This window comes from Ischnura elegans, chromosome 9 (assembly GCF_921293095.1).
Source record: "Ischnura elegans chromosome 9, ioIscEleg1.1, whole genome shotgun sequence".
Lineage (NCBI taxonomy): Eukaryota > Metazoa > Arthropoda > Insecta > Odonata > Coenagrionidae > Ischnura > Ischnura elegans.
Window position 1 is genome coordinate 5,436,343 of NC_060254.1, and position 10,942 is coordinate 5,447,284.

Below are 10,942 nucleotides of genomic sequence, written 5' to 3' on the forward strand. Positions count from 1 at the left end.
ATGAAAAAACTTAACCCACGACTGTTACTATTGGAAAATCACTACGAAAAAGCTATTTGAGGCGAAGATCGCCTGACCACTTCATTTTCAGTAAATGGCGAAAGACACAGTGAACGAGATGCGGTTTACCAACCAGCGCCGCTATGCGGCCAATGTTGGCATTGGAATAGAATTCGCACGCTGCGGTATGATCCTTATCCGCCATGTTCTCTGGACTCCTATAATGGATTCCCCTTTCCTGGAGGCATCGCGAAAAATGTTCTCGTGGAGTGGTCATATCATTGGAGCAATCATTGTAGCTATCACTCGAAAGGGACGGAAAAAATGCTCATGTGATGTGATTCAGGATTAGGCAGCACTGCCGCTTTCCAAGCAAAGGTTCGCAAATGAAAATAAAGTAACGCACATCACTGTATACGCGACTCATTTAATGTCCGACAGCGGTGCGATCAATGCAGGGGGAAAATGAGCGATGAAGTGCTGCAAATGGTGGGCGAGGAGAGGAGATGCATCTGCATCTACATAATACCCTGCGATCCACCTCTAAGGTGTTTGGCAGGGGGTGATCAATCACCAGCATGCAGCATGCAATTGGATTCCCACATGCACACCTCACGGTCCAAAAAAGGTCACACATACTTAAAATTTATACTACCACATGCTGTTAGAAATATGTAATAGTAGAATTCGGAAATATACGTTAAAGTAATCATAAGTTAGTAGGCTACACTACAAAGTCATCCTTATCATATTTGTGAGTTTTATCGCTGCCGTTATAATCTCTTATTGATCCTAGAAAAAAGACATTCTGAATCTGTATGTTCAACAGTCTAATGACAATATCTGCGAAGAAAACTCCTATCCTTTTTGATTATGCAATTAACTACTTGCCTCTTAATCGTGTGTCATCCGTGAAAGATGTTGGAATTATTGTGGACCATAAACGTCTGTTCTCTGAACACATTCATGCGATCAAATCTAAAGCCATGTCACTCTTAGGACTACTCTACCGGTTCACGGATATCTCCAGTACTAAGGCACTCCAATCCTACTTCACAACCATAGTTCTTCCGGTGATCAACTATTGCTCCCCAATTTGTTCAATGTCTGCTCCCACTAATCTTGCCACCCTCAACAGTGTTACAACTTTTTTTGCAAAAATTGTAAAATTTAGAAACCCAAATCTCCGCGAGTCACCTATCAGTGTAGTTTTATCCTCTTTATCCGTCCCTAGTCTCTCCCTTCTCCGACTTCAATCAGACATCAAATTCATTTATAATACCCTTAACTCCCACTTCTGAAATTGTTTCCTTCCTCAACATTAGAGTACCTTCCCGCCACACCCGATCTACTTCTTTACTCCACATTCCTACACCCAGGCTATCTGTAATTAAGCGCTCACTTTTCCATAGGCTTTCCCTTTTATTAAATACTCTACCCAGTGATATTGATCCGTTTGGTCTGACACTAAAAAAATTTACTCATCGGGCATTAACATATTTATCGCATAAATGACTAGATAGCCGGATAAATGTTTGTTTTTCTTTGTTATTCTATTTAAATTTGTAACAAATAATTATTCTTTAATTATTTAATATTTGTTGTTGTAAGTGCACTTTAAATTGGCAGTATTGCTGTATGTGTATCTCTTTATTAAAACAAATAAATAAAATATCTCTTATTTTATTTACATAAGCTGATCTACCGTAGTATGTTGGCGTTCATAAGATATTCTTAATTTCGTCTGAGAAGACACTGATCTTGAATTTATCTAAGGGTTTAGTCTATTTTTCAACTTACGGTCTGACAGAGATTCGCATCCGAGTTTATCTAACAGGTCACTTACACTTACAAGGTTATCGTAACGATTTTTCACGGGATATGGAGGAGACAGAGTGTTTGGAAGGTGTAAAGTATGAAGTAGGGATATTAACAACAGAGTTAGATAAGGGAGGAAGAGAATTGGACATATATATGTACAATGTAGAATGCGAAGTGGGGTGGGCCTTTCTCTTGTATATTGAAGTCCAAGTGTGGAGGGGAGTCAGGCTGAGCTTATTCATATAAGCATTCCACGTAAACCTAACTCCAATTAAAAAACAAAGGAAAGCTGCGCGAGCGAACAGAGTGCGTTAAAAAGATTTTCTGGTATTGGGCAGAAGGCCGCTAGATACTTAGATTAGCCATGAAGAACAAAAACCTTTATGGATACACATCACCTTCTCCATAACCATGGTTTCGACGTCAGAGCGTCTTCCTCAGCTTCATAACATTAGTATTTATTATGCACCTGATTCAATTTGTAGTAGTATTAGTACTATGCATCTGAAGATGACGCCCTGACGTGAAAACCACGATTAGAAAGAAATAAATTTCATTTGGAAAATTCAAAGGTTCTTCAAAATGAATTCAAAGCGAGGAGACTCCAGGAACTAACAAGCAATATTAATGCGCAAAGGACGCTATACACGGTGAATGATCATGCAAATGATCATGCTGAATGATCACGTGATCATTGACAGGATCATGCGAGCAAAATACGTGGGGTCGTTCAATAAGTCCAGTAAGAATTTCCGAGAGATTGCACTCTTCATGTCAAAAAATTAATTTTTCCCAGTAAGCATCACGCTTCACTAGTCAGCTGTTAGCTTTTCAGCTGTATTCATTCTATAGTTTAATTGTAGTTGCCGATTGTAGTTTTCATTTGCTTTTTCCAAACGGATAAAAGTGAGTTTGGTGCGGTGATCAAACAGTCATTTTTAAAAGGTTTAACGCCTAAATAAATCAAAGTTGAGCTGTATGTAGTTAATGTCACATCTTCTTTTGTGTTTTTAACTATTTTTAAATGGGTAAATGAATTTAAACTTGGCCGTACATCCAAAAAAAAAAAGGAACATCGTTTCGGTCACGCTGTGGAAGTGTCTACCCCTGAAATGATTGACAAACTCCACGATATGGTTTTAAGTGACCGACAAATCAAAGTGCGCGATATATTTGAGGCCATAGGCATATCGCAACGCATAATCGATTTAAATTTGGACGAAAGATTGGGTGTGAAAAAAGTCTCTGCAATACGGCTACTGCGTTTTCTCGCCGTGGAGAATAAACGAAATCGTGTGGTCAACTCCAAGGCTATTTTGGCGCTTTTCCGCCACAACCCTGAGGGTTTTCCACGTCACTACGTAACTATTCATGAAATGTGGATTCATCTCCACACTGCAGAGACGAAAACAGCCGAAACAATGGAATTATGAAGGTGAACAGGCTCCAGTCAGGTCACAGCTACGACATTTTGGGATTCATGCGGAATAATTTACATCGATTACTTAGGAAAGAGGAAGGCGATAACAAGAAAGTATAATGCCTCCTTATTGGACCAGTTGTTGGTGGAAATAATGAAAAGAGTCCTCATTTGGAAGAAAAAAAAGTTCCTTCTTAAAATAGACAATGCACGGTTACATACCTATGCAGTTTTTATTGGCCAAAATTACGGAATTAAAGGTCCAATTGTTAATAAACTTTTCGTATTCACAGGATTTGACCCCAAATCACTTTTTCTCATTTCCCAACTTCAATAAATGGCTTGGTTGACAAAGTTTACGTCTAAGGAGTAGGTCATAGCCCAAAATAATGCCTATTGTGAGGAGATCCCGAAATTCTGCTTTTTGGACGGCTTCAAATGCTTGTAATAATGCCAATAAAAATGTACGTAGCTGAAAGGAGACAAAGTTGGAGAATATAAAAAAATTGACCCAAAATAAATTGTTTTTCTACCTTTCTCCAAAATACTTATTGAACGACCCTCGTAGGACATGTTCTAATTTTAACTGAATGACCAAGCGTATGACGGTCCATTCGCGAATTTCTCCGTTATATACGGCGAATGATATCATTCGCATGTTCATTTAGCATGATCATTTGTCGTATCCCGCTCATCTTCGAATGAGATATTAGCGACAATACGAGCGTCTCTCGAATGGAAGGATCTGGTGCCGGAAATAAAAGGAGTCACTCTGAATAAAAGAAGCAGTGACTTTATTCCCTTTACGAATGAACAAATATGTCCCCAGCCACTTGGCCGATCCATCCAAGCCAGTCGCCACGCCACAACTCAGCCCCGAGCCAAGCTAAGCATACCCTTTTAATCTTCCCCCAGGCAAGGCCGTTTATCAGGCCCGGGGGAAGAGGTACCACCGACCGCCACTCCGCCTATAGTTGGAGTAAGCTATAACTCAAATATATTTTTTCAATTTTAATGATGAAGTACTTTCAGATATTCGTATTTTTATTTTTATTGATATTTTTGACATTATTACATAACGCAAAGTAATATTTTCATTCGCACATGTGTTTATGTTTTGAATCGTTTCAACGGACATTGCGCACCGATCCATTCCGTCCATCAGCTGTGTTGTTGTTGTCGTCATACTCGTTGCGGGCCGTGTTCTTTTTTGCTTTTAACGCAGAAAAGGTTTGTTAATTGACAATTTTCTGGAAGTGTAGCGACATTTAACGCCCCAAAATGCAAGATAAATGTGCAGTTAGGGGTTGATAATCGAAAGATTGCAAGTTTTTTCGATTTCCGCGAACTGTTTCCAGGTGAGTGTTTTCTTCATTCAGTCATATATATAATTATTTGATATAATCTGTTAAGTTTTCAAGCCATATTAGCTAATAATGTAATTCTTTCTTCAAGGAATTTTGATTTTCATTCGATAATCATTCCAATGTGTCTATTAAGTTGATGGGGTTGTTGGAAATGCTGTTGGTGAACGTTGTTGATGCAACGTTTTCAAGATACCCTCGTTATTTTTAACAAATTGTCATTCATATGTGTCCGACATTCGTTCTGCAAAATTGGTGAAATGTTTCAGAGTGTAACTTGTTAGCATGATCATTGCATCAGCAATTTCCACGTACCTTTTTAATTGCATGTAGCAACCAAACACAATTATTTTCTCTACAAAAGGAGAAGAGGCATAGTGATAACTTGTTAAGCCATCGGTGGAGATACATGGAAGTATTTCCATTAATATATGCTGTACTATAAGAACTCGTTCATGTGATTTGTGGACCTCCTGTTTTGTATTAAGATTTGATTCGGTGGGTCATGATTGTTGACCTATTATTTGCAATGGAGGTATTGATATCTCAGGGCCTGTGTTTCCGGTCCCAAGCCCGGAAAAAGGAGGGTTTCTGTTGTTATTGAATTAGTGTCCATTTATAAAGTGATTCTTATTTTCCATCAGTCATTCTTCGTATAGTAAATTTTGGGAGTGTAAATTGAGTTTTAGCTTAGAAATAACTGAACAGATGTGAAATAATCCTTTGATATAGGATTAGAGTGTTTTCCACTGAAAATTTAACAAATGAGTTGTTGTTGTTTGACAAATGTAGTTGCAGTTAATTGGTTCTTATGATTCAATGGGATGGTATGAATGAAATATATAAATTTCAATTCATACCATCATTTATGAAGATATGATGGTATGAATTGAAATTATATTGCTCATAAATGACTACTCAACAGCTGGACATTTAAATATTCTCATTATTGCCTTCAATCATTTTCATGTTCAGCAAGCTCTTTGATGCATTTTCTGGCTACCTCTAGATGGCATGACAGAGATATGAGGATGATCATTCTGTTGCTGTTGAAACAAAGGTATGTTATTACAAAGGGACTGAACCATATATGTACATTAACTTTTAGATCTGAAACAATTGTCATCATTGCCACCAATTAAAATATATCCATTGTATTACTTGCAGCTAGCCGGTTGATGTATTCCAGTTACCTCTGATGGCATGCCGTATATATGGTCTAGGAATCAACTGTTTTGCTAAAGGTAAGTAATTCAAGAGGAAATGTAATAATTTTCTAAGCCCCTCCATTCCTTCCACACTTTTCTGATCGAATGTTGAGGCTCACATTTTAAAAAGTATGTATCGATTAGTTAAAGAATTCATTGATGGATTTTTAGTATCAAGTCTTGGAAGTATATTGACCAAGGCCTGAAATGAAGTCACCATGTATTTTTGCATGTATATTCCACTTCATACAAAATTTTGTCCAGAATGATTATCAACTATTATATGAATGTGGATTCTCAAACTCTTTGTCATTCTCTTGTAATATTGCATGCAATTTTCATAAATTTTTGACAAGTTTGATGCTTTAAACCAAACTTATTGATGACTTCAGCTATTCTATGAATTCAAGTATTCTGCCATTACTTGTTACTTCATGAATACAGTAACATATTCATTGTTGTAAGCAGCTGAGAAATCAATTCACAACAACATTTGGTCCTCTGTTATTTTTAATTCTGACACTCTGCCTTCAGATCTTCTGATCAAACTGTTTCATATGTTTAAATTTTTGATTCAGTTTAGTATGACAATTTCATGAAGTCAGAAGTATTTCATAAGGATATTTCCTCAAAGAGAGTGCCTAAATTTTGATGAATCATTCTATCATTCAGTGCTTCCTGTTTCACTTTCATTAAGTGGACACCAAATGAGTAATGCCTTTACGCTAACGCCTTTTAGGTTATGATATACTAATGACTAATATCCCTGAAAAAAATAAACTCCACCATGGTGGGTAAAAGAAGGGTAGTAGCCTTCATGGTGGGTAGTTACCCTTACACAACCCACGCCCTACCCACCATTAAGGGTAAGGGAAGGATAGAAAAATCCTTCGTCTACCCTTCCTTGGAACTCCTTCCCTTACCATCTGTGTACCCTTCCTTTACCAACCATTAAGGGTAAAGGAAGGGTAGAAAAATCCTTCGTTTACCCTTCCTTGGGACTTAGCATTTATAACTGAGGAAAACATATCCTGAAAGTATCTCCTCAGCTACTTTCACCTGCTAAAGAGTATTGAGTTCTGTACAAGAACGTAAGCAGTCTTTGAAAGCAAAGATAGACGGGCTACACAACTAATCTTTAAAATTCCCTTGAGGAAAACAATAATATACATATTCAGTGGCTTAGCCATGGCTAAGCCACTGAATATGTATAGCCATGGCTGCAGCCCCTATGAAAAAATTGTATAAACCTGTTTCAAAATTTTATACATTCTTATACATTACCATGGATATGTATAAGAATGTATAAAAATTTGAAACAGGTTTATGCAATTTTTGCATAGGGGAGGGGTGGGTTCCCGGGGGGTTTGGACCCTCCACCCCCCGAAATATAAAAACAATCATTTTCCTTCATAAAAGAAAACAAAATATTGAAAAATGATGAATTTAAAAAAATACTTCTTTAACTATTGAAGTTTTTTCGATTATGAAAAGTGTTTGAATTAGTTGAAAACCCTTTACTTGGTATCCTGTTTTCAAAACTTTCCCCACCTGGTTTTGGACCCCCCCCCAAAAAAAATTCCTGGCTACGCCACTGTACACAATAGTTTCTATAATTGTGTGAAAAAAGCTCATTTAGAAGTTCTTTCATTCGCATTTCTCGGATGTAACATATTTCTGTGGCTGACAATGGGACATCGCAAGAGTAATGTTCGGTACTTGAATGCCGATCTTATTTTCTGAACAGAAATAGGTAGAAAAAAGACACAGCTTTCTTCCACATAGGCCTGGGTGCGAATCTAATCTTAAGATTTTGTAGTATTAGTTCCGTTGAGAAGTGACATCTGACAAGTACCTCAATAGCTGAGGTTGTAAATGCCGTAGTTCATTATCCTCCAATATGTAGGTTCTGGGTTCAAAACCATGTGAAGGCTAATTTTTTTTCTGTCTTATAACTTTAGAAATCACTGTTACAACTCATCCCCATTCGTTTAATTTAGTTTTTATATTAGCCCTACCCTTCCTGTACCCTTTATTGAGGCTGGCCCAATTCTTCCCGTACACTCCAGGAAGGAGAGGGCCTACCCACCAATGTTCTAAATACCCTTCGTCTACACTTGCTTAAGGGTATAGGAAGGGTACACCTATCCTTCCTTTACCCTGGCTGGCCCAACCCTTCCTCTACCCTTCCTCTACCCTTCCTGTACACTCCAGGAAGGAGAGGGCCTACCCACCAATCTTCTAAAATACCCTTCGTCTGCCCTTGCTGAGGGGTATAGGAAGGGTACACCTATCCTTCCCTTACCCTCATTGGAGGGTACACCTCACCACAATGGAGGAGTTTATTTTTATCAGGGATCTGTTAAGCATATGGTGACATAATTTATCTCAACAAAAAATATTTATACACTCAGTTTTCCTTTGAATGACAGCGATTGAATTTCTCATACTAAGAGTCAGTCACATTCGGCCTAGTCTTTAAGGTGACAGATGAGTTATCTGCAGCTCCTTTGTATTAACTCCTGAGTGTGTGTTAGCAAACGTTCATATTTACTGTATCTCCTGATTTTTTTTTAATTTTTACCAAATCACCTGCTTTTTACATTTTTACCACAAATGTATTAGGCGAACAACCTATAAATTTCGTGACAACCTTAAATTGATTTTTCTGTATTCCTACGAAATCATTCCAAAAAGGTGGGAGTAGGGCTCCCAAGACATCATGTTAGGTCCTAATGATGAAGTGAGGCCCAATTAAATTGTTCCAATTGTTCCTAAACCAAAACATGATAGTGTAAAGGCATTGCTAAGTTGGTGACCAATGTGTTATTTTAGAAAAAGTTTGGTTCTCCCTTCTCCTAGGATTTTAATATTACTTTTACCTTAGTGATTGCCATGTCTCATTCGTGTCCTTTTATTTCTTTCAGGTTATTTGGTTGAATTAGCAATCAGGGATCATCATTGTGGAAAAAGTGAAGAACAGCTATAATTTCTGGCAAGAGTAAAGAGGAAAATTGATATTTTACATATTTTTGTACTTTTTTTCATTATTTATCATGAATTGTGTTACTGTGTAGCTGCACATTATTGAGTTAATTAAATTTTTGTGTTGACAATATTGTATTATTTGAATTTTTTAAATCAGCGCAAGCTATTTTCAACTTTGCCAATAATTGCCTTTAGAGTTATTCCATTGCTTTAGCAGTATTTTTATCGATAATATGATTTATCATCATCTTTTGTTATGATTGATGAATTAATGCTCAATAAATTAAAGTTCTTAGTAAAGTGACAAGTACTTCTCAACAAACACCGAAGATACTTCATGGAAAGTAATCTTTAGCTGCTTAATAATGATGAAGTGGTTTTGCTATGGATATTTTGGCCTATAAGAATTCAAATTGCCTCCAGTTTATTTAATTGTTGGTAATTTGAATTGTTATAGGCTGAAATATCCATGCAAAAAAATTAAATCGAAAACTTGAACAGAATTGGGAAGAAGCCCGGTTTGAATTTCCCGGTGACAACTAACGCCATCTATCCTTGGAGTAGGTACTAGATCGGCCAGGCCATAAATATATTACACAGTTGGCACCTCTTGCCCCAGGGAAGGTCCTCCAAAAAACCTCTTATCTAACGCTGGACCGACATCCGCCGATCACGAGCGGGTCATCTCGTAGACTTGCACTTTGGACTAGTATGCCTACGTGCAGGCTCACGAGCAGCAATGGCTGCTGGATGCTACATATTCACCGTGTATAGCGGTTAGGTAAAGAGTTTTATATTGCACCGTATCCCTTGGAAGTGTCTGCATTCTGCGTCGGGCCGATGCGAGTGAGGCCAAGCGAAAAAACTCAAGCCCCTTGAACACCCCCATCCTCTCCTTCCCATTTTACCCACACAGTCCCCTCCCTCCTCCCACCCTCCATGGACCCCAATTTCCCCACTTCCTCCACTTTCGAGCCACGGCCCAAAACGATCGTCAGTTTTTTCCTCCTGTCCCTCCCGCCCCCTGGGGGCAATTTCCCTCACCTCCCCCTTATTCCTCAGTGGAGTTTCCCCCCCCCCCCCTTGCTCGCAATGGGAGTGGAGGGGGGGGGTAGGAGAGCGATTATGGCGACCTCAAGTTCCGCCTCAATTCCCTGCTGGCATACTATCCGAAAGAGAAGATGATGAGAGCCCATCCAACGAACGGCCTATCTCTCCGTCTGTCCGCCTGCAATGGGCGGAGCCACCGCCGAGCGCAGGGGCCAATGCCGGAAATCGAAATCGAATCGGAAAAGCACGAAAAGGAGGCGAATATGCTTCCCGAATGCCATCCAAGGATTGTGACTCAGAGTACCCCAATTTTCGGGTCACCGGTAATTCATAAGTAACTAAATAAAAGAATGCAAAGGAAAGCTGAGCGGTGCGTAGGTAGGAAGCTGGTGCGAGCGAACAGAAAGCGACACGCGTGAAAGCTTTTGATTGATTGGCTGATAAATTTTAGAGCAGCGCAAGTAATTAGATCAGTTGCCTGCGGTGGTCGTCGTCCACACAAAGAGGGCATTAGATTTATATGCGACATACTTGAATATACGGCAGTGCGGTAAGTTAATTAATCAAAAACATTACGAGGAAAAGTACTTCGGCACAAAATTTCAGCAGGAATACCCAAACATCGAAAAGATTAATTACATAATGGTCTATGAATCACTTTCGAATGGCGCAAGACGATAAAATGAATGCCATGTGCCACATTTCTACGAGAATATGCTCACTCTTTTAACAAAATCGCGAATCACGTATTCCAGGCGCCTCTGCAAAAGGAGAGGCACAATACGTGACATTTGGCGTTCCCCGAAACGCATACAATACGTGCGTGTATCATACTGACTGTGTGAGTGTGACGATCTTTCATTTCAGTCAGTGGCGTTACTAGGAATATGCTTTGGAGGGGGGGGGGGGATTAGATGGTCTGAGGTGGCGACCCCCCCCCCCCTCAAGACAACTTTCGTGAATTTAAAAGTATGCTTGGAAATACATTTTACATCATTTTGGCACTTAAAATTTAGCAGCAGATGCAGATATTATGTGTAAAAACTAGAAAATAGGTTTTAATATTTTTTTATTTCTCCGACGCTTTGGAG

The 10,942-nt window shown here is 38.8% G+C and overlaps 1 long non-coding RNA gene across 1 annotated transcript; it reads left to right on the plus strand.

The window, feature by feature from the left end:
- The first annotated feature begins 5,434 nt into the window (after nt 1-5,434).
- LOC124165521 lies at nt 5,435-8,934 on the plus strand. The gene is made up of 3 exons (XR_006866248.1): nt 5,435-5,665; nt 5,773-5,849; nt 8,741-8,934. It is a non-coding gene; the product is annotated as an uncharacterized LOC124165521 (long non-coding RNA).
- The last annotated feature ends 2,008 nt before the right edge of the window (nt 8,935-10,942 follow it).